The 25029-nt window shown below is 41.8% G+C and overlaps 1 long non-coding RNA gene across 1 annotated transcript; it reads left to right on the top strand.

Moving 5' to 3' along the window:
• Window positions 1-2583: 2583 nt before the first annotated feature.
• Window positions 2584-15360, top strand: LOC143782244 (uncharacterized). Its single transcript, XR_013216903.1, has 4 exons — window positions 2584-6794; window positions 13273-14027; window positions 14220-14282; window positions 15251-15360. It is a non-coding gene; the product is annotated as an uncharacterized LOC143782244 (long non-coding RNA).
• The last annotated feature ends 9669 nt before the right edge of the window (window positions 15361-25029 follow it).

Here is a 25029-nt window from a genome sequence, read left to right as displayed (position 1 = left end):
CCTTGACAAAGGCCATACGGCCAAAACGTCGCTGTTTTTTGTTCTGTATGATTGGTCATTAAAATTTATCTTCTGGATATATATGGCTCAGGTATATCTAGCTCTCAACGTGTATGAAGTCAGAACAGTAAAACGGAGGCTAGACGCCAGCGATAGCAAATACCACTTACAGAGCCGCATGTACCACACCGCACTGCCTGCGGATACCGCAGCGGCCGCCATACAGTCACAAGTAGCGAGAGTGTAGCCCACCAAGCGCGACACGTCTCAGTCCATGCTGAAGTTCATTTCTACTCGCTCTGAGACATCCTACAGTCTGCAAACAGACACGAAATGTCTGCAAGTCGAGCATCTTAACCTGGGACGGGGTCCCAAACAAGCCGCTCTAGCAAGTCATCATCGAAAAGGTCTATCGCTCTCGCCCGTGCAGAAGCTGAGGCGGCGAAAGTAAGATCCTCCTTCGCAGCACAAGAGATGTAGTTAAAGTTAAGACAAGCAGAGCAAGAAGCAGAAAGAGCCTGCCTGCAAGCAGATAGAGAAGCAGAAAGAGCCCGCCTGCAAGCAGATAGAGAGGCAGATACAGCATGCCTGCGAGCGACTTTGGAAAGGCTTTCTGCTGAAAAAGAAGCAGCACCGGCAATAGCCAAAGCTAAGTTCTTAGAAGCCGTGGAGTTTCCTGAATCTGAGCGAGACAGCAACGTACGTGGACCAGACCTTGATCGACAGGACCCAGCTCAACGCATCTCAGAATATGTCCACCAACATCCCAGAATAGACGATAACGCTGATCCGTTACACCAACCAGCCTATACAGATTACCAGAGATCCTTCCTCCAAATGCCGTACTGGAAGCAGGAAGGTACACTGCGAAACGACGTCGTCGACCACCACTACTGTCTTACAGAACAGAAGGTACGGCCTCCTCCCAGACTGACAGGGACACCCTTCGCTTCAGAACGGTTTTATACAGACTTTCCTAAGCCAGAATCTCCTATCAGGTATGAGGACGCACCACACACACCGCATGACAACAGCACACCAGCTCATGTCGGCACTGACTCAGCCACTATGAACTTTGCAAGGTTCTTTACCTGCCGGGAGCTGGTGACAAGGGACTTGTAAAGTTCACTGATCGAGCTGAGAGCTATAGAGCATGGCGAGCCGCCTTCCAGAACGCCATCAGAGACTTGGATCTTTCCAGTAGTGAAGAGTTAGATCTACTGGTAAAGTGGCTTGGAAACGAGTCAGCAGCTGAACACGCCAAAAGAATCAGGAACATTAACATTAAGTACCCACACACAGGACTTCGTATGGTGTGGGAGAGACTCAAAGAATGTTATGGGTCAATAGAAGCTATAGAAAACGCTTTGTATAAAATAATTGATGATTTTCCCAAGATAGCAAATAAGGGTTATCAAAGGCTCAGAGAACTGAGCGACTTAATAATGGAGGTACATGCTGCTCAGGCAGAAGGTGACCTACCAGGGTTGGCATTCCTGGACACTGCCAGAGCTGTCAACCCAATTGTCCAAAAGCTCCCTTGCAACACACAAGAAAAGTGGGTCAGTCACGGGTCCCGTTACAAACAGGCTTATAAGGTACCATTTCCTCCTTTCAGGGTGTTTGTAGACTTTGTTGCTCAGCAGGCTAAAGTTAGAAATGACCCCAGTTTCGATTTCACTATGTCATGTACCACTGCCTCTGGTGTAAAACCCTGTAAAACACCAGTGGCAGTCCACAAAACTACTGTTACCTCCACAGGGTTTCCTTACAGGGCAAGTAAGTCCTTTCCAGAGGAAGATAAACCTCAGGACCTCAGCAAACACTGCCCCCTACACAAGAAACCTTATCCTCTACTAAAATGTAAAGCCTTCAGGGAGAAGTCTCTAGAAGACCGTAAGAGTTTCCTAAAGGGAAAACAAGATATGCTTCAGATGCTGCGCGGCGACCTCACACTTCGCCAAGAACTGTGAAACCAATGTGAAATGCGCAGAATGTAGTAGTGTGGAGCACAACACGGCCTTACACCCTGGACCACCCTCAGGGGTATCGTCGCGAGTAGATGAGTTTGCCGAAAAACAGATGAACACTGACATGGACACCCCAGTGGTCACTTCTGAGTGTACAGAGATCTGCAAGGAACTTGTAGCAGGAAGATCCTGCTCGAAGATCTGTCTTGTCAGAGTATTTCCAGCGAGCCAACGGGATAAGGCAATCAAGGTATATGCAATCTTGGATGATCAGAGCAACAGGTCTCTAGCTAAGTCCTTTCACTTCGACACCTTCAACATTGCTAGTCCTGGCTCTCCATACTCCTTGAAGACGTGCAGGTACTGTCGAGACAGGGGGGGGGGGGGGGAGAAAAGCGACCGGATTCAAAGTAGAGTCTATAGACGGTCAAACCTGCTTATCCTTGCCATCAATACTGGAGTGCAACCAGATTTCTGACAACAGGTCTGAGATACCTACACCAGAGGTAGCAGCTCATCATACCCACTTGAAACGTATAGCTCACCTGATACCGGAACTGGACCAAGGTGCTCCAATCATCTTACTCCTCGGAAGAGACATACTACGGGTCCACAAGGCTAGAGGACACAAAACGCCCCATATGCTCAGAGACTTGATCTAGGATGGGTCATTGTGGGAGACATCTGTTTGGGTGGAGCACACAGGCTGACATCAGTCAACAACATACTCACCAATAGTCTCGAAAATGGACGTCCGTCTCTCTTCCAGCCATGCAAGAGCAGTTTCCTGATTAAAGAATTGCCACACAACGCCCCTCCACCTTGTCCGTTAGCTGATCCTTCCTGTGAAGACCATGCATGCGACGGTGAGCAAGATCATATAGGGTGCACAGTTTTCCACAGGACAAGAGAAGACAACCAGGTAGCAATGTCCATAGAGGACAGACTGTTTTTGGACATCATGGATCGAGAGATAGTAAGAGATGAATCAAAGAGTTGGGTCGCACCTTTCCAATTCAAACCACAGAGGCAACGTTTACCCAACAACAGAGAACTTGTCTACAGTCGATTTGTCTCCCTTACACGCAAACTGCAGAAGACACCAGAAACAAGAGAACACTTCTTTACCTTCATGGAGAGAATATTCCAAAGTGGCCACGTGGAAATTGAACCTGTACTTCAAGATTCCGAGGAATGTTGGTACTTACCTATTTTCGTCGTTTATCATCCGAAGAAACCAGGTCTGATAGAGTAGTATTTGACTCAAGTGCCAGATACGAAGGTGTTTCTTTAAACAATGTCTTTCTGTCTTGTCCAGACCTCAATAACAGACTTCTGGGAGTAGTACTTTGTTTCCGCAAGGATGCAGTAGCATTTATGGCCGACATACAACAGATGTTTCACTGCTTCCTTGTTAAAGAAGAACACAGAAACTACTTGAGGTTCTTCTGGTACCGCAATAATGACCCCTACAAGGACATCGTGGAATATCGTATGAAGGCACACATCTTCGGGAACAGCCCCTCCCCTGCTGTCGCTATCTATGGCCTTAGACATTCAGCCAGAGAGGGTGAAGCAAAGTATGGATCGGATGTAAGATCGTTTGTGAAAAAGGATTTCTTTGTAGATCACTGCCTGAAATCCACACCCACAGATGAGTCGGCAGTCAGCCTCCTAAAACAGGCACAAGAAATGCTCGCTTCGTCCAATTTGAGGTTGCACAAAATTGCTTCCAACAGCCAAAAACTAATGTCAGCCTTTCCCTCTCAAGATTACTCAACCGATTTAAAAGACTTGGATTTAAGCATGGACTCCCTTCCCATGCAGCGGAGCCTTGGTTTACTCTGGGATTTGAAAAAGGATGCAATTACCTTCCAGATCAGCAAAGAGAAACCCTTCACATGCGTAGAGGCGCACTGTCCATTGTAAACAGCTTGTACGATCCTCTGGGATTTGTAACCCCTGTAACTATCCAAGGTAAAATGATGTTGAGAAACTTCATCCAAGAGACAACCGATTGGTATGATCCGCTTCCCATCGAGAAAAGAGACTCGTGGGCAAGATGGAAGAACTCTTTAGAAGCCCTGTCAAGTCTCTACGTGGCATGACCATATTCTTCCGTGCCATCAACAGAAGTCAAGATGCAAAGGCTTTGTATCTTCTGCGATGCCTCAACCAAAGCAATTGCAGCAGTAGCGTATTTGAAAACTATTGACATTAACGAACAATGCCATGTAAGGCTTGTTATGAGCCAGACAAAACTGTGAACACCCAGTACCCAGACTGGAACTCTGTGCAGCTGTGTTAGCAGTAGAGTTAGCTGAACTTATCTCGTCAGAAATCGACCTGGATGTCAAAGAAGTCGAGTTCTACACAGACAGCAAGGTAGTGCTGGGGTACATTGGCACTATGTGTCCACACACCACAATCCTGCAGACCACGCAACCAGATCTGTTGAAGCAAGACACCTTAAGGATACAACCTGGTTTACTGGCCCTACATTCTTATACCGTTCAACGCCATACATTGACGAGTGAGTCAAACACCTTTGAACTGTTGGATCCAGAGGCAGATGAGGAAATCCGCCCTCAGGTATCCATTCTACGTACGGTGACTAAAGACAATCACCTCAAATCCCACCGTTTCAACAGGTTCTCAACTTGGAACTCGCTTGTTCGTGCCCTCGTTTGTTTAATTCATGTGGCTCGATCCTATAAGTCAACATCACCCGCCATTCAGAAACCTTGCAAAGGTTGGCACCACTGCAAGTTTGCCTTTACCGTTCCAAACATGGAAAATGCCAAGAACGTTATAATTTGTACCATACACGTGAATGTTACGCCAAAGAAATAGATAACCTCAATAAAGGCCAACCTATTTTCTAGAGACAGTGTTTTGAAGAAGCTCGATCCAATCATCGACCAAAATGGGCTGTTAAGAATTGGAGGACGTCTTCAAGAAGCTGAAGTGGAATTTGGAGAGAAACATGCTGTAATAATTCCTGGACATCATCATGTCACGACCCTGCTTGTGCAACACCACCACGTTTTGGTGAAATATCAGGGCCGACTGTTTACCGAAGGAAATCTACAAACTGCTGGACTATAGATAGTTGGAGCAAAGTGATGCGTGAGTAGACTCATTTACAACTGTATGATTTGTCGCAAACTCCGTGGCGTGACTCAAAAGCCAAAGATGGCCAATCTCCCATCAGACAGACATAGTACAGAACCCCCCTTTACCAACGTCGGACTGGACGTATTCGGGCCATGGTCTGTGGTTGCATGGCACACTAGAAGAGTCCAAGCCAACGCCAAACGCTGGGCAGTAATGTTCACCTGTGTCCATCAGAGCAGTCCAAATCCAAGTATTTGAGTCCATGGACACTTCAGGCTTTATAAATGCACTCCGATGTTTCATCGCCACCAGAGGCCCCATGAAGCACATACGCTCCGATAGAGGTATCGACTTTGTAGGAGCTGTGAAAGAACTTCAAATTCCTTCCAAACTAGACACCACCAGTGTGGTAAGATACTTGAATGAGCAGGGATGCACCTGGACCTTCAATCTGCCGCACTCTTCTCACATGGGAGGTGCTTGGGAGAGGATCATAGGAATGACACGCAGAATCCTTGACTCCATTTTCTTGCAAGCAGGTAGCGCAAGACTCACACATGAAAGTTTGATCACATTCTTGGCAGAAGTTTCGGCCATCATTAATGCTAGACCATTGACTTCACTTTCTAGTGACTCTGGGGATCCGACCATTCTCACTCCTGCCATGTTACTTACTCAGAAAGCCAGAATTCTCAGTGCTCCACCTGGCGAATTTAGCAACAAGGACCTCTGCAGACGACAATGGAGACAAGAACAAAGTCTCTCCAATACCTTTTGGGACAGATGGAGGAAGCAGTATCTCTCCACCTTACAACCAAGGAAGAAGTGGCAGACCGACAGACCAAACATCAAAACCGGTGATGTCGTTCTCATGAAAGACAGCCAGTCTCACCGTAATGAGTGGCCACTAGGCCTCATCACTAAAATATTCCCAAGCAAAGATGGGAAGGTGCGTAAGGTCGAGGTCAAAGTAGGCAAGTCTGGGGAGAGTAGATTACTCCTCAGACCAGTTGCGGAACTTGTCTTACTGTTTTCGCCAAAAGAACTGTAGGTGGCATCAGTTGATGCCAAGCGGGGAGTGTTCTGTCCATTCTAGCAAGGACAGTGTGGCTCGCATTATACATTCAAGTTTAGTATTACAGTGTTGATTTGTTGCATTATAGCACCATCTAGTGGTGGTTAAATTTATAATCTATTCCTTAGTAACAATTAGAGTGTTGCATTGTGGGATTGTACCAAGGTATGCTGGGATAGGGAGACTCCATTATTTTCTGTGTACTTCCTGGGACACGCGTGCTCATGTGCTGTGCTGGAACCATCTCACTTACTTGCCATCCTGGTTAAGTTTATCCGGTAAGATTGTTACCTCTGTTTTTGTAACATAGTGTTGTACAGAATGTGATTTACTACATAGCAGCCAGTACATAGGAAATGTATTATCAGAGACATACTGTATGTAGTTATATACTCAAGTTGCATCATACTGTATACTTTCTCTGTTAGTTGTAAAGTATCAGCTGTGTTATTATTTGGCCCAATACTTATCTATGTCCTTTGTATTCTTATAGTTTTACCACGCGTTTACAATACCTGTTTACCAATAAACAAGTTAGACTACAGAGAACAGTCTGCTTATTTGGAAGACAGAAGTGGTTTATGCTGTATGTTGGATCACACACCGTATCAACGTGTATGACGACAGAACAGGTATGAAGAATGCAGCGGCGACCTTCCAGAGGTTGGTTAATCACTTATTGGAAGGATGTGATGGTTTTGCCGTTGCTTATTTTGATGATATAACCATTTTTGGTAATTCTTGGGAGGAACACCTCGTACATCTTTCTCAGGTGTTGCAAATACAGTAATAATAATAATTTTTATTTATATAGCGCCAACATAGTCCGCAGCACTTTACAATTAGGCGGGGACATGTACAGACAATAAATTCAATACAAGTTAAGACAATTTAAGCAGTGACATTAGGAGTGAGGTCCCTGCTCGCAAGCTTACAATCTACAAGGAAATGGGGGGGGACACGATAGGGGATAAGTGCTTGTTATTTCATGTCTGGCAATTATAATAAATAGGGATTCTCATATAAAGCTGCATGATCCGGTCATCAGCCCGTGTGTTTAAGTGCAATAGTCAAGTATCAAGTGCAGTTATCGTGTGCATGGAGGGTGTGGAGACAGATGAATAGGAGGGTGCAGATTCAGAGTAATGTTTGGAAGGAGGGAACAGGGCAAAGTTAGTTTACTGAGTAGTTGATGTGGTAGGCTTGTTTGAAGAGATGGGTTTTTAAAGCGCTCTTGAATAGGTCGGTGCTAGATATCAGTCTGATCGTCTGGGGAAGTGCATTCCAGAGAGCTGGCGCAGCACGAGAGAAGTCTTGGAGATGGAGGTGCGAGGTTTGGATTACCGGGGATGTTAGTCTTAGGTCATTTGTAGAATGGAGGGCACGTGTAGGGCGATAGACAGAGAGGAGATATAAGGTGGCTCAGAACTGTGGAGAGCTTTGTGGGTGAGAGAGATGAGTTTATACTGGACCCTGTAGCGAATGGGTAGCCAGTGTAATGACTGGCACAAGATGGAGGCATCGGTGAAGCTGACCCTGCTTGCCGCATTCAAGGTGGATTGGAGAGGAGGAAGTTTAGTAAGAGGGAGACTGATCAGAAGAGAGTTGCAGTAGTCCAGGCGAGAATGAATAAGAGCGACAGTAAGAGTCTTAGCAGTTTCAAAGGTGAGAAAAGGTCGGATTCTGGAGATGTTTTTAAGATGCTGGTGACAAGAGCGAGTGAGTGATCAGATATAGGGAGTAAAGGAAAGTTCGGTGTTGAATATGACCCCAAGACAGCGGGCATGCTGCTTGGGAGTTATGGTTGAACCCTCCAGGGTAATTTCAGTGTTAGGTAGAGTGAGGTTAGTAGAGGGGAGAAACACAAGAAGTTCAGTTTTGGAGAGATTTAGTTTCAGATAGAGGGAGAACATGATGTTAGAGACAGCAGACAGACAATCCTTGGTATTTTGAATTAGGGTAGGGGTGATGTCAGGGGAAGAAGTGTACAATTTGCTGTCGTCAGCATAGAGATGATACTGGAACCCAAATCTGCTGATTGTTTGTCCAATAGGGGCAGTGTATTGAGAGAAGAGGAGGTGGCCTAGGACTGAGCCCTGCGGAACCCCGATAGTAAGGGGACAAGGAGAGGAAGAGTAGCTGGCAAAAGATACAGTGAAGGAGCGGTCAGAGAGGTAGGAGAACCAGGAGAGGGCTGTGTCCTTGAGGCCTATAGAGCGGAGTATGCACTCCATGACAGAAGTTATGTCGCTTATCCATGTTTTGTAAATAAAAGCTTATAACCTGACATTAAATTCATCCATTGGTTGTATAAATTATTCTTTTGAAAGCTGAAACCCTCCGAAATGTGATTTAGGTTAAGAAAATAAATTGACATCAATGCAGAACTATTGATCATTTAATGGCCACAGAATGGTCAGATTTTGGCAAGACAAAAGTTTTGTCGCCTGGTCATATAATGGACCCAATCCTAGTTTACATCCTTACCTGTGCTCAGCAAATGATCGGTTAATTAGTGTGTGTATAAAAAGAAACCCAGCACTGCAGACCTTCACTTGAACTGCAACTTGAGCTCTGACAACATTCCAAATATCCACCCTGTGACCAAAGCCTGGATTATCAAGAGGCTGAAGACCAGATCCACTGCAGAGGTGGCTGGCACCTTTAATGTCTCTCAGCGTCAAGTACAAAGAATTAAAAAAAGATTTGAATTGGCTGGAGATGTGTTTGACAAGCACAGGTCCGGCAGACTCCGCAAGACAACTGCTCAGGAGGAATGTTTGTTGGTTAGAAAATCAAAAGCAAGCTCCTCTTCCACTGCAGCAGAGCTCCAACAGGCCTGTGTCAACTAGAACAGTTTGTAGAATTCTGTCTCGAAATGGCCTCCATGGTCGAATCAGCGCCCAGAAGCCAGCACTAAACAAAAGGCAAATAAAAAAACGTGTGGCATTTGAAAGTCCCACAGCCTGCTAAACAGATGGACGCTGGAAAAGTGGCAGAAGGTGGATTTCTCTGATGAATCTTCAGTAGAATTACACCACAGCCACCGCAAATACTGCAGGAGACCTACTGGAGCCAGTATGGATCCAAACTACGCACAGAAAACAGTTAAATTTGGTGGTGGAAAGATCATGGTCTGGGGTTACATTCAGTGTGGGGGTGTGCGGAACATTTGCAAGGTGAAAGGCAATATCAATAGCCTAAAATATCAAGAAGTATTAGCTACCTCTCATATTCCAAATCATAAAAGGGGTCAAATTCTGCAGCAGGATGGTGCTCCATCTCATACATCCATCTCTAAAACAAAGTTCCTCCAGGCAAAAAAGATCAAGGTGCTCAAGGACTGGCCATGTTTGGGGTAGGATGAAAGAGGAAGCTTGGAAGACAAAACCAAAGAATCTAGATGCACTCTGGGAGGCATGTAAGACTGCATTCTTTGCTATTTCTGATGACTTAATTAATAATTGTATGAATCATTGTTGAACCGCATGGATGCAGTCCTTCAAGCTCACGGAAGTCACACAAAATATTAAATATGACTCTAATAGCACAACAACTTCATTCACCAATGTTATGCAACATATATTTGTATTTTAATTTAATTATTTGTTTGAATATAACATTATTTTCTGTGGGTGACAAAACTTTTGTCTTGTCAAAATCTGACCATTCTGTGTCCATTAAATGATCAATATTTCTGCATTGATGACGATTTATTTTCTTAACCTAAACCACATTTTGGAGGGTTTCAGCTTTCAAAAGAATAACTTTTACAACCAATGGATGAATTTAATGTCAGGGTATAAGCTTTTATTTACATAACATGGATAAGCGACATAACTTCTTTCAGGGAGTGTAGTGAGGAGGAGCTGGTGATCCACAGTGTCAATTGCGGCAGAGAGATCCAGGAGAATCAGCAGGGAGCAATGACCTTTGGGTTTAGCTGTTATTAGATCATTAGAAGACTTTAGTGAGGGCAGTTTCAGTGGAGTGTAAAGAGTGGAAACCAGATTGTAAGGGGTCGAGAAGAGAGTTGTTCAAGAGAGAAAAGATTAGATGGTAGTGGACCAAGCATTCCAGGAGTTTAGAGATGAAGGAAAGGATAGAGACAGGTCTGTAGTTAGCAGTGAAGTTCCGGTCCAGGGATGGCTTTTTAACTAAAGGGGTTATGATGGCATGTTTAAAAGAGGAGGGAAAGACACCTGAAGAAAGAGAGGTTAAATATTTTAGTCAGGTGAGTGGTGACCACTGGTGAGAGAGACTGCAGGAGGTGTAAAGGATGGGGTCACTGTTGCAGGTTGTAGGCCGAGCATAAGCGAGGAGCTTGGAAACTTCTTCTTCTGAAAAAGGCTCAAAGATGTCTAGTGAGCTTGAGGTGCAGCAAGGAAGGGGATCCAGGCACTGAGGAGATTGGGCTGAGATATCCTGATGGATGTGGTTGATTTTTTTTCTAGGAAATAAGCGGCCAGATCCTCACCACTGAGATTGGTGATGGGGGCCTGTACTTTAGGTTTCAGGAGGAAGTTTAAGGTTTCAAAAAGTCGTTTTGGGTTGTTGGATAGTGAAGTGATGAGGGTGGTGAAGTAGGTTTGTTTGGCCAGATGAAAGGCAGAGTTATAGGTTTTGAGTATGAATTTATAGTGGATGAAGTCTTCCGCTGAGATTTTCTCCACTGCCGGTCTGCACACCTTGAGCAACGCTGAAGAAAGCGTGTTTGCATTGTGTGCCAGGGCTGCGGTTGTTTGTGTCGGGTCTTTCTGCATGTAGAAGGTGCTGCTTCATCTAGAGCATTCTTCAGTGTATAACTGAAGTGTGACAATGCTAAGTCTGGACAGAAGAGGGAGGAGATTGGGGCTAAAGATGTGTGGAGATTGTCCATAAGCTGCTGGGTATTAATGGTACGTGTATTCCATAAGTGTGGTAAGTGGGGGTGTCCCGGGTGAGGAGACAATTCTTGACAGAGCAGGAAAGAAGGTTGTGGTCCGAGAGCTGGAGAGGGGAGTTAGTAAAGTCGTGCAGCAAGCCGGGACAGGAGAAAACTAGGTCTAGAGTATTCCCGTCCTCATGCATAGGAGAATTAGTAAACTATGAGAGGCCGAATAAAGAAGTTAGAGAAAGAAGATGAGAGGTAGATTGACTCCATTGATGGGGATGTTAAAGTCTCCCATGATGAGGGCGGGGATGTCACACGATATAAAGTGAGTAAGCCAGGTGGCAAAGTGGTCTAGAAACTGGCAGGAGGAGCCAGTAGGGTGATAAACAACCACCACTCGCAAGGAGAAGGGCCTCAAGGCTTCTGAAAAGTGTCTCTTAAAATATGTTTCAAGCATCATGGTTACTTGAGAGTCTGTATCTACAAGGCAACTTCCGAACCGTCCATCTATTTCGGCCCATACCAAGGGACTCACTGACAGTAAATTGGTGGGACTATCGGTATTCCTTTCGGGCTGTTCGGCATCCCCCAGCCTCAGAGCCCTTTAGTTTAATGGGTGATGTTGTGGAGGCTGTCCACATTGTGGGCAGACCTGGGCCATATGTCCTAATTTCCTCATAGATAACACGTTAAGGGTTCTCTCTGATGAGATCCTCTTTCATCCCGACGTGGCACTGAGAGGGTGTTGCTTCCGGGTGTACTTATCAAAGTCACTTTTCTTTTAGTCTCGGTCAGATCCTCCCTCATCGATTGGATCTCTTTTCATAAATCTTGCACCCATCCTGGTTCAGCAGTCGCCTTCACGGCCGCCTCCCCTCTCTGGACCTTCGCTGCCGGGACTGTCACCCCCTGTTCCTGTTCGTGTGTGTGTGCCTCGCTTCCCACCTCTGCAAGGGTCATTTGTGGGTTCACGCACAAGTGCTCTCGCAGTGCTTGCTTAAGCAATGGGTCTATCATCCCAATCACTAATTGGTCGCGCAACACATCACTCGGCCCTACTCCCAAGCCGTCTTTTCTGACTATGGCTGTACGAATCTCTTGCAAAGCATTCATATACTGGGTCATTGTCTTCCCCCTCTCTTTGACCCCAATGGAATAGCTGCATGCGTAATTCCCCTAAGTCTGTGGGTTCCCCATGGGTCTCCTCCAGTATCTGCAATACTTTGTCAACATAACTGAATCTCTCGCCTCCCTGCCTAAGGCCATCACAGCGACCTCCGCCTGCAAGGCAGGAACCATAGGGTGTATTCTCATCATCCCCTTTATAAGCTGAGTCCAGCTCCACAACATGCTGTTGTTTCCGTTAAACTTTGGGAGGTTATTTAATATTGCCCCCAGGGAGATGCTAGATCTAGGGCCTTCCCCAGACTCTGATTAATATGACTTGCAGCTGCTACTTAGCTATATAAATAGCCCTCCTGCCCCACTCACATCACTCCCTGACGAAGCAGCGAGCGAAACGTGCGTTGGAGTGGTGTGTGTGCGGGGCAGTGGCATCCCTAACTGGTCAGTATAATATAAACACTTGTTGGCACTAGATTTTGGTATAATTTGCAGCATTGTGATAGAAACTATATTATTATTAGTGTTAGATCTTTAATCACCTTTTCTGATCACATTTGGTATGATTTGTATGCAATTTGAATATTTTTCCACCAACTGCACTATTGCGCTTTATTATAATTGAATATTTGGTTGTTATACACAAGGGAGGTGTGTGTATGTGTATACACACATATATTTACACAATTTTTATATGATTTATTTATTTATTTTTTTTATCACATATTATATTCTTAAATTAATATTATTTGCTGCATTATATCTTTTTTATGTACTGATCAGTTTGGAATTGCCCTGTCCTGCACATACGAGGTTTTTTATTAAATATAACTAAATCCCCAGAAAACCTCTTTTGGAGGAGATATATGAATAAATTATTATTGTACATTCTATATGTTTTTAATAGTGATTATTTGTCTTAAATTGCTTGATTTTAATTTTTAATAAAGATTTCCATATATTTTGGTGATATTATTGTGATTGTATTTGATTTTAAATAAAAATATAATTTTATGGATTAATTTTTGGTCTGATGAATTTTTTAAGGGTTAATCTTTATAGTTTCTTTCATTAGACTATATAAGTTGTTATTTCTGGTATCTTTTTCTGTATAGGTTTTTGTTTGCTTTAATTGGAAAGGACCAGTAAAATGGATTATAAAAACAGTGATGTCAATTGGTTATCACAAATATCTACCATATTCAAGGACGCAGGACCTAGTGGGATGAATGAGACTAATGTAAGCAACCAGGAGGAGCAAATGTCTTTAAAAGATATATTATTCAAACGGACCAAGTCCTGGTGGAATAAAAATTCATTGGAACAATACCTACAAAGGAATTTGATCCCACGTGGCCTGTGAATTCAGGTATTTCCCTCGTTTCCACTGGAAGATGCGGCACTGCTAAAAAGGTGGGAAGATGCCTGTAATTTATGTTCTCATACTTTTATGGAAATCTTGATAGAAGTTGATAAAAAGAATATAGAATGTTTTGAGACTAAAATAAAAACGCTACAAGATAAACTACAGAAAAATCTTACAAATGAACAATTATCAAAATTTGATGAATAATTGAATGCATCCTTTATTAAATGGAAATCCGAGATTCAAAAAATGAAAGTGTCTAAGTTCCAGCGAGATCTACAAGATTACCAAACAAATAGGATTTATAAATGGCGGGGTAGACCGTCTTTGAAAAGATCAACATCTGTCAGCTCAATGACGAGCACTAGTTCTATGGGTTCGATAAGTGCTCCTAAGACAGATTCCATGGACGTTTTCAACAGATATAACACAAGGTTTAAGACGAATAAACGGAAAGGTTCCAACTACCAAGAACAGGAATCAAATAATGATGGTGCTTTAAAGGTAATTAATTTATCAAATACACAAGTTAACCCCTGATCAAATTTCTGTTCTATCCTTGGGTTTGGGTTTTTGTCCAACAGCAAAAGTAGACCAATTTACGGCAATCAAATATACATTCCTTTTTGCAAGGAAGGTACTTCTCAAAAAATATCATACTGATAAAATGTCTTGTGGCAATCTTTTTTTCAACAGAAGAAGAGATGGCGGCACTACAAGCATTAGAAGATTTATTAGCTGAACAACAAGAAACACCAGGTAAATTCCCAGATTATATTGGTAAAAAGTCCAAAAATTTCCCTTCGATAACATTGAACTCATCTGTTGAAGTTTTTGTAAAAATGGTATGTGAGGGCATACGTGAATTATCATCCAAAAGATCTTTTGATAATTTGAACCATGGACAACGAATTGCCCTTGGTGAATTGACTAGGATGAAAGATCTAGTTTTTAAACCATCTGATAAAGGTGGTAATGTTGTAGTGTGGCCTTATATACAATATGAAAAAGAGGCATTTCGACAGCTGAATGATCCATCATGTTATGAAAGATTGCCACAGGATCCAACTATGGATTATCAAAAGAAATTATTTGACATTCTTGATTCCACTTTGGATGAGGGGGTAATTTCCCAAAAAGTTTGGGAGGGACTGCGATACGATTCACCGAGGGTTCCCACCTTGTATTTATTGCCAAAGGTTCATAAGAGCTTGATAGAACCTCCAGGGCGTCCCATTATCTCTGGGAATGGCAGTTTAATAGAACCCATCTCCAAATTTTTAGATTATTATTTGAAGCCAATCGTTATGGAATTGCCTTCCTATATTAAGGACAGTACTGAAGCCTTACAACGCCTTGATGGGATACATGTGGGTAGTGATATGTACATTATAACTTGTGATGTGGAATCGCTATACACATCCATACCACATGAACATGGGATATTTGCAATCAAGCGGTATCTGTCGAGCCGTCAATTGGACCCAGGTTTGGTGGGTTTTCTGATGAAAATTTTGGAATATGCATTATACCATTATTTTGTTTTTAAGGATCGTTTTTATAGGCAAAAGAGAGGCGTGGCGATGGGTGCTGCGTTTGCGCCATCGTACGCAAACCTGTTTATGGGATTTTGGGAACACGAATATATCCAAAATCAGGACTCAGTGGTGGCAGCATCTGTGTTACTATGGATGAGGTTTATTGATGACGCTTTGTTTGTCTGGCAGGGGTCACGGACGGATTTTGAAAATTTCCTACAACATCTTAATCAGAATATTATGAATATCAAACTTACCTGGAGCATCAAACAGGATGCAATTAATTTTTTGGATTTGAAAATAGAGGTGGATGACCAAGGACAACTTCATACATCCATCTATCGAAAAGAAACAAGTGTTAATTCACTATTACATGCCAAGTCAGCACATCCAGCTCATGTTATCCATGCAATTCCAACAGGTCAATTCTTAAGAACAAGACGAGTTTGTGACCAGGACAACATTTTTGAAGAACAAGCAAATGATCTTAAGGAAAGATTTATAAAACGAGGATACAAAAGGGATACTATTCACAAAGCTTATGTGAGATCTAGAGACACGGATAGACAATCCTTGTTAATAAATAAGAACAGAAATAAGAATGTTGAAATGGATGGACAAATTCGATTTATTACTAGCTATCATTCAAGATGGCGGGAAATGACGGATATAATTTTGAAATTTTGGCCTATTCTTTTACAGGATCCAGGTTTGTCTAAGATACTGCCAGACAAGCCAATGATTGTCGCAAAACGTAGCAAAACTTTGCGTGAATCATTGGTTCGTAGCCACTACGTGCCTCCTGTGTCACGTTTTATTTTTGATTCCAAGGGTCCTAAATGGGGATCACATAGTTGTGGTACATGTAAAGCCTGTCAGTATATAGTAAAAACAACCGTATTCCATGATTCTGGTAATCTAACAGAATACAAAATTCTGCACTTTATAAATTCTCGTACATCAATGGTAGTCTATCAAGCCACATGTCCATGTGATCTTATGTACGTGGGAATGACCACACGGGAACTGCGTGTTAGAATTTTGGAACACATTAACCCCTTCACCCCCAAGGGTGGTTTGCACGTTAATGACAAGGCCAATTTTTACAATTCTGACCACTGTCCCTTTATGAGGTTATAACTCTGGAACGCTTCAACGGATCTTGGCAAATCTGACATTGTTTTCTCGTGACATATTGTACTTCATGATAGTGTTAAAATTTCTTTGATATTACCTGTGTTTATTTGCAAAAAAAATGGAAATTTGGCAAAAATTTTGAAAATTTTGCAATTTTCCAACTTTTAATTTTTATGCCCTTAAATCACAGAGATATGTCACACAAAATACTTAATACGTAACATTTCCCACATGTCTACTTTACATCAGCACAATTTTGGAACCAACATTTTTTTTTGTTAGGGAGTTATAAGGGTTAAAAGTTGACCAGCAATTTCTCATTTTTACAACACCATTTTTTTTTAGGGACCACATCTCATTTGAAGTCATTTTGAGGGGTCTATATGATAGAAAATACCCAAGTGTGACACCATTCTAAAAACTGCACCCCTCAAGGTGCTCAAAACCATATTCAAGAAGTTTATTAACCCTTCTGGTGCTTCACAGGAATTTTTGGAATGTTTAAATAAAAATGAACATTTAACTTTTTTTCACAAAAAATTTACTTCAGCTCCAATTTGTTTTATTTTACCAAGGGTAACAGGAGAAAATGGACCCCAAAAGTTGTTGTACAATTTGTCCTGAGTACGCCGATACCCCATATGTGGGGGTAAACCACTGTTTGTGCGCATGACCGAGCTCGGAAGCGAAGGAGCGCCATTTGAATTTTCAATGCAAAATTGACTGGAATTGAGATGGGACGCCATGTTGCGTTTGGGGAGCCCCTGATGTGCCTAAACATTGAAACCCCCCACAAGTTACACCATTTTGGAAAGTAGACCCCCTAAGGAACTTATCTAGAGGTGTGGTGAGCACTTTGACCCACCAAGTGCTTCACAGAAGTTTATAATGCAGAACCGTAAAAATAAAAAATCATATTTTTTCACAAAAATTATCTTTTCACCCCCAATTTTTTATTTTCCCAAGGGTAAGAGAAGAAATTGGACCCCAAAAGTTGTTGTACAATTTGTCCTGAGTACGCTGATACCCCATATGTGGGGGTAAACCACTGTTTGGGCGCATGGGAGAGCTCGGAAGGGAAGTAGCACCGTTTGACTTTTCAATGCAAAATTGACAGGAATTGAGATGGGACGCCATGTTGCGTTTGGAGAGCCACTGATGTGCCTAAACATTGAAACCCCCCACAAGTGACACCATTTTGTAAAGTAGACCCCCTAAGGAACTTATCTAGATGTGTTTTGAGCGCTTTGACCCACCAAGGGCTTCACAGAAGTTAATAATGCAGAGCCGTAAAAATAAAACAAAAATTTTTTCCCACAAAAATTATTTTTTTAGCCCCCAGTTTTGTATTTTCCCGAGGGTAGCAGGAGAAATTGGACCCCAAAATTTGTTGTCCAAGTTGTCCTGAGTGCGATGATACACCATATGTGGGGAGAACCACTGTTTGGGCGCATGGGAGGACTCGGAAAGGAAGGAGTGCCATTTGGAATGCAGGCTTAGATGGAATGGTCTGCAGGCGTCACATTGCGTTTGCAGAGCCCCTAATGTACCTAAACAGTAGAAACCCCCTACAAGTGACACCATGTTGGAAAGTAGACCCCCTAAGGAACTTATCTAGATGTGTGGTGAGCGCTTTGACCCACCAAGGGCTTCACAGAAGTTTATAATGCAGAGCCGTAAAAATAAAACTAAAATTTTTTCCCACAAAAATTATTTTTCAGCCCCCAGTTTTGTATTTTCCCGAGGGTAACAGGAGAAATTGGACCCCAAAAGTTGTTGTCCAATTTGTCCTGAGTGCGCTGATACCCCATATGTGGGGGGAACCACCGTTTGGATGCATGGGAGGGCTCGGAAGGGAAGGAGTGCCATTTGGAATGCAGACTTAGATGGAATGGTCTGCAGGCGTCACATTGCGTTTGCAGAGCCCCTAATGTACCTAAACAGTAGAAGCCCCGCACAAGTGACCCCATTTTGGAAACTAGACCCCCCAAGGAACTTATCTAGATGTGTTGTAAGAACTTTGAACCCCCAAGTGTTTCACTACAGTTTATAACGCAGAGCCGTGAAAATAAAAAATCTTTTTTTTTTCCCACAAAAATTATTTTTTAGCCCCTAGTTTTGTATTTTCCCAGGGGTAACAGGAGAAATTGGACCCCAAAGGTTGTTGTCCTATTTGTCCCGAGTACGCTGCTACCCCATATGTTGGGGTAAACCCCTGTTTGGGCACACGGGAAAGCTCGGAAGGGAAGGAGCACTGTTTTACTTTTTCAACGCAGAATTGGCTGGAATTGAGATCGGACGCCATGTCGCGTTTGGAGAGCCCCTGATGTGCCGAAACAGTGGAAACCCCCCAATTATAACTGAAACCCTAATCCAAACACACCCCTAACCCTAATCCCAACAGTAACCCTAACCACACCTCTAACCCTGACACACCCCTAACCCTAATCCCAACCCTATTCCCAACCGTAAATGTAATCTAAACCCTAACCGTAACTTTAGCCCCAACCCTTACCCTAACTTTAGCCCCAACCCTAACTGTAGCCTTAACCCTAGCTCCAACCCTAGCCCTAATGGGAAAATGGAAATAAATACATTTTTTTTTTCCCTAACTAAGGGGGTGATGAAGGGGGGTTTGATTTACTTTTATAGCGAGTTTTTTAGCGGATTTTTATGATTGGCAGCCGTCACACACTGAAAGACGCTTTTCATTGCAAAAAATATTTTTTGCGTTACCACATTTTGAGAGCTATAAATTTTCCATATTTTGGTCCACAGAGTCATGTGAGGTCTTGTTTTTTGCGGGACGAGTTGACGTTTTTATTGGTAACATTTTCGGACATGTGACTGTTTTTGATCGCTTTTTATTCCGATTTTTGTGAGGCAGAATGACCAAAAACCAGCTATTCATGAATTTCTTTTGGGGGAGGCGTTTATACCGTTCCGCGTTTGGTAAAATTGATAAGCAGTTTTATTCTTCGGGTCAGTACGATTACAGTGATACCTCATTTATATTATTTTTTTATGTTTTGGCGCTTTTATATGATAAAAACTATTTTATGGAAAAAATAATTATTTTTGCATCGCTTTATTCTCAGGACTATAACTTTTTTATTTTTTTGCTGATCATGCTGTATGGCGGCTCGTTATTTGCGGGACAAGATGACGCTTTCAGCGGTACCATGGTTATTTATATCTGTCTTTTTGATCGCGTGTTATTCCACTTTTTGTTCGGCGGTATGATAATAAAGCGTTGTTTTTTGCCTCATTTTTTTTTTTTCTTACGGTGTTTACTGAAGGGGTTAACTAGTGGGCCAGTTTTATAGGTTGGGTCGTTACGGACGCGGCGATACTAAATACGTGTACTTTTATTGTTTTTTTTATTTTATTTAGATAAAGAAATGTATTTCTGGGAATAATATATATATTTTTTTTCATTATTTTGGAATATTTTTTTTTTTTTTTTTTTTACACATTTGGAAAATTTTTTTTTTACTTTTTTACTTTGCCCCATGGGGGGACAATACAGATCGGTGATCTGCCAGTTTGCATAGCACTCTGACAGATCACCGATCTGAGAGAAGTGCAGGCTGCTTCACAGTGCCTGCTCTGAGCAGGCTTCTGTGAAGCCACCTCCCTCCCTGCAGGACCCGGATCCGCGGCCATCTTGGATCCGGGTCTGGAGCAGGCAGGGAGGGAGGTAAGACCCTCGCAGCAACGCGATCACATCGCGTTGCTGCGGGGGGCTCAGGGAAGCCTGCAGGGAGCCCCCTCCCTGCGCGATGCTTCCCTGCACCGCCGGCACATCGCGATCATGTTTGATCGCGGTGTGCCGGGGGTTAATGTGTCGGGAGCGGTCCGTGACCGCTCCTGGCACATAGTGCCGGATGTCAGCTGCGATAGGCAGCTGACACCCGGCCGCGATCGGCCGCGCTCCCCCCGTGAGCGCCGCCGATCGCGCTGGACGTACTATCCCGTCCGTGGTCATGGGGGCCCACCCCACCTCGACGGGATAGTACGTCCGATGTCAGGAAGGGGTTAAGGACATTAAGGCAGCTGACAATGTGGAAATTGAGGATAAGGAGAAATTCAATAGACTTAAACCGGTAGCTAGACATTTTCGTCGATGTCATCCTCGGCAGTCCCACTTATTGAAAGATAGAGGCATTGATCGAGTGCATTTGGGAAATAGGAGAGGGGATTTTAGTCGCACATTAGCGCAAAAAGAATGTAGGTGGATTACGCTCTTACAATGTATGAATCCGAAGGGTCTCAATGAGCAATGGGGTTTTTCTAGTTTTTTGTAGGATTATTCTCTTCCTTTTTATTTTTAACTATATTAATGTGTACGAATTGCATTTCATATATATATATTGATATGCATGGTTTTTTGTGGTAGTTTTTGAGTGGTGGGGCGTAGGTTTAAGATTATTTATAAATATTTGATAGTCTTTACACTTGTATATTATATTGTGGGTGTTGTTTTAGTATTTTGGGTAGAGCAATATTTAGGTTATCCCCAATAGTATTAGATAGAGGGCCAATGGCATTATATATTATTATATATGTAGGTATACACATTCAGTTTTTTTTTTGTTTTTTTGTTAGTTTTTTTTTATATTTTGAGACATGAGGAAGTACTAAATACAATATATTGGTAATTATGTTATGATTTAGGATTAATATCACACATATATAATTTGGGATATATATAATTAGATTTTGTGTATCATTTATTGGGCACAATTGGATAGGGTTGTCCCCTTTTTGTGTGTGTTTTGTTTCATGTTGTAAGTTTGTATATGTGTGTGCATACACACAAATGTACGAGTGATATGTGGTTTGGGTGTGTGTTTGATGGCTTTGTGGTAGGTTATGATCTTTTTGCTCATGTATGTGTTTATGGGTATAGGTGTTTTTGTTGGCTGTTTATGGTTGCATGTGTGTGTTATTATATGTGTGGGAGAGTGTACACATACGGGTTGTGTGTATGAGTGCGTATGTATTGGTATGTGTGTGCATGTGTAAATGTATGTGTGTATTTAGTGTGTATGTGTGTGTGTGCATATATGTTGGTGGTTGTGAATGAGTATGGTATATATGGGTCATGTATGTGTGAGTACAATTTAATGCGTTTTATAAATATATGAATACAATAAAAAATTATTCTTCTATTTATTTTCACTAATTATTATTTCACAATGTGTTAACACTTATTTGAATTAATTGCATGGGTATTTCCATATATTTATAAGATTCCGGGATGACTTTTGTTATACTTTGTCTGGCTCTTCTGCCCTTCTCTGTGATGGCTGCGGAGATGCTGTGCGCCGATGTGCGCGTGCGCTGCTCCCGCTCTGTGATTGGATTCCTGTGATGTGTGTTGTTAACGGCGTCTTATGACGCTCTTGATGACGCACTTCCGGGTTCCGGTCATGGCGGCGGTGGCGGCTGTATGCGATACCTCGGCGCCATGTAATTATGGCATCCCCTGATTAATATGATTTGCAGCTGCTACTTAGCTATATAAATAGCCCTCCTGCCCCACTCACATCACTCCCTGACGAAGCAGTGAGCGAAACGTGCGTTGGAGTGGTGTGTGCGGGGCAGTGGCATCCCTAACTGGTCAGTATAATATAAACACTTGTTGGCACTAGATTTTGGTATAATTTGCAGCATTGTGATAGAAACTATATTATTATTAGTGTTAGATCTTTAATCACCTTTTATGATCACATTTGGTATGGTTTGTATGCAATTTGAATATTTTTCCACCAACTGCACTATTGCACTTTATTATAATTGAATATTTGGTTGTTATACACAAGTGAGGTGTGTGTATGTGTATACACACATATATTTACACAATTTTTATATGATTTATTTATTTATTTTTTATCACATATTATATTATTAAATTAATATTATTTGCTGCATTATATCTTTTTTATGTACTGATCAGTTTGGAATTGCCCTGTCCTGCACATACAGGGTTTTTTATTAAATATAACTAAATCCCCAGAAAACCTCTTTTGGAGGAGATATATGAATAAATTATTATTGTACATTCTATATGTTTTTAATAGCGATTATTTGTCTTAAATTGCTTGATTTTAATTTTTTATAAAGATTTCCATATATTTTGGTGATATTATTGTGATTGTATTTGATTTTAAATAAAAATATAATTTTATGGATTAATTTTTGGTCTGATGATTTTTTTAAGGGTTAATCTTGGTCTGCCATGTCTGTATGTGTAGACTGCATCCTGCCAACTTCCCCAAGTGTAAGTGGGTAGCGGGATGCAGTGATGGGCAGGATGCAGACCAAGGTGTTAACAAGGGGTTTAATAAACAGTAGTCAATCCTTGCAGGGAGATATGCACACAAGGAGCAAGGTTATACCTAATACAGAGAACTAATAGGGGGGAAGTTTTTTAACGAACGGGGGAGAATAATACCAATAATACTCTTAACACTTTGGGCATCAGCCATGGGTGTGCTCCTGCCCGTGACTGAGGACGTATAGATTACATGACTAAAAATGGATCTTTCACAGTTCTGTAAAAAAAAAATGGGGGAACTTCCCTGGCGTTACGGTGTCCTCCTGTGGCCCTGATGATGGCGGTGTCCTCTGGTGGTCCTGGCGGTGGCGATGTCCTCCGGTGAACCTGGCGATGGCGTTGATATTCTGTGGTATTATCACGGGCACTAGCCCCAACGAATGAAGGGAGGAAGGAGGAATAGTCTCTCCTCTCAGCGGTGAGAGTCCCTACACTGCCAGACCCTGTGACACTGTCCCAACACACTCTATAATGGCCAACTTGGTCCGCTGTGCCGTACCGAAGAGCGTCTGTATCCTGTACACAGACCTTGCCTCTCATGGTCAGTACTTCCAGCCGGGGAGGTCTTGTCAGTGTTGTCGGCTGAGTCAGCAGTCTCTTAAAGGTCAGCAATGTAAGCGGGGACAGCGTTGTTAGTGAGGACAGTGTTATCTGTGGGGACCCCGTCGGTCGGTTCCTGTCAGTGCGTCCTCTCATCCTCAGCTCCAGTCAGCGCTGCCCTGTCGCCGCACAGCTGATCTTCTCTTAGAGGACCCTCTCGCGCACGCCGTTCCTGCCTGAACTGTTTGAATTTCTGCATGCGCATTAACTATACCTAATCAAATCCCCCATATATATATATAATAAAGAGGGAATAAGAGGAAAAACAAAAAATAACGTATCTTTTAAAATTCAATGATTTATTTCATGTATAAATATTAAAAATAAAACAAGGGAAAATCACAAACAATTAAGGGTAATACAGTAACCAGGGATAAATAATTAATTCGACATATAGAAGTAATAATCAATATAGTAGCACACCTAATGCATTTTACATCCTACCAACAAAACTCAATAGAAAGTGCTCCAATGCCAAGAAAAAAATCTTTTTTCCTTTCCTTTTTGTTGTAATAAAAATGAGATGATTAAAGTAATAAAATGCCTAGTGCAAATAAGTGCTTTTGTAAAGATCAATGTCCATATATAGACTAAGCCATTTCTACTTACAAAGAGTGTTATCCCGGTGTCTGTACCCTCAAGAACCTCGACAGCGCCGTTCCGCCGTAATAGCTTCATCCTCAATAGGGGGCATGTGTGCTGCACATCGAACTGACCGTTTATAAATACCCCATGCACAGCTGATTGTGATACCGGCATCACCGGTGATACACTGCGCATGCAGCGGTCCCTGGACTTCCTCCTTTGTAAAAAGAGACTTCTTGCCCATCGCATCTGGACCGCAAGCGTAGGACGCTATGCGTTACCATAGTGAGCGAGGCAGGAAGTCACGAGGAAGCTCCTGACCCGCACATGCGCCAACCAGGAGCCGAGGATAACAGAAAGGACAGCAGAGCTTAAAACACGGGGAATATGGGCAGATACAAAAAATGCCGATATTAAAAAGATGGGGATTTTTAATGAAGATGAACACATATATATATATATATATATATATATATATATATGGGCATATATGTAAAAATATAACGTGAAGTGTAAAAGTGCATAATAATAAATTACATGTGCTAATAAATCCATATAATAATCATTAAATTATATACGTGTATAATGATATACAATATCATTATATTATATTATTATTATAGCCTACATCATATACAGTAATAAATATATATCATAATAATATAAACAATGAAAAAATAATAAAATAATTATTTTTATAACAACAATAACATAAAGTGCAAAAAGTGAATAATAATGTGTTTGAAAATTCATATAGCATTTCATATCAATATTTAAATCATAATACTAATCAAAATACACAAAATACAATAATGATCCCATTTACAATAAATAAATAATATAAATATAATAATATTGACTAATACAATCCCAATAAATAAAAAAATACTTTATATAATGTATTTAAATAAATCAACATGGCCATTATAGTGCAATATCAAAATATACACATATAACATATTATGCCCAAAATCTAACTGATACATAAAAAATACCCCTAACATTGCCATATTTAATCGCATTCCCAAAAAAATAAACAGAAAAACCATATTAAATACCTACTCCCTAATTTATTAAAAATAATATATAATAAAATAACCCAATCACGAATAAACTACATAATAAAATAGTCCATAACGAATACATCTGTAAGACCGGACCCAGTCATTCATGTTCTGAAGAGGACAGAAACAAAAGAAGTAGGACTAGTTGATGAATCATCTCTGATTAATAAAACAAAAGAAAAACTGTTAAAAACAACAACAAGCAACACACATAATTAAAAACAGAATTGAAAAATATT

The sequence above is a fragment of the Ranitomeya variabilis genome, chromosome 6 (genome assembly GCF_051348905.1).
Source record: "Ranitomeya variabilis isolate aRanVar5 chromosome 6, aRanVar5.hap1, whole genome shotgun sequence".
NCBI classification, from domain to species: domain Eukaryota; kingdom Metazoa; phylum Chordata; class Amphibia; order Anura; family Dendrobatidae; genus Ranitomeya; species Ranitomeya variabilis.
Note: the sequence above shows the minus strand (reverse complement) of the source record. Positions and strands in the feature narration are given on the sequence as shown.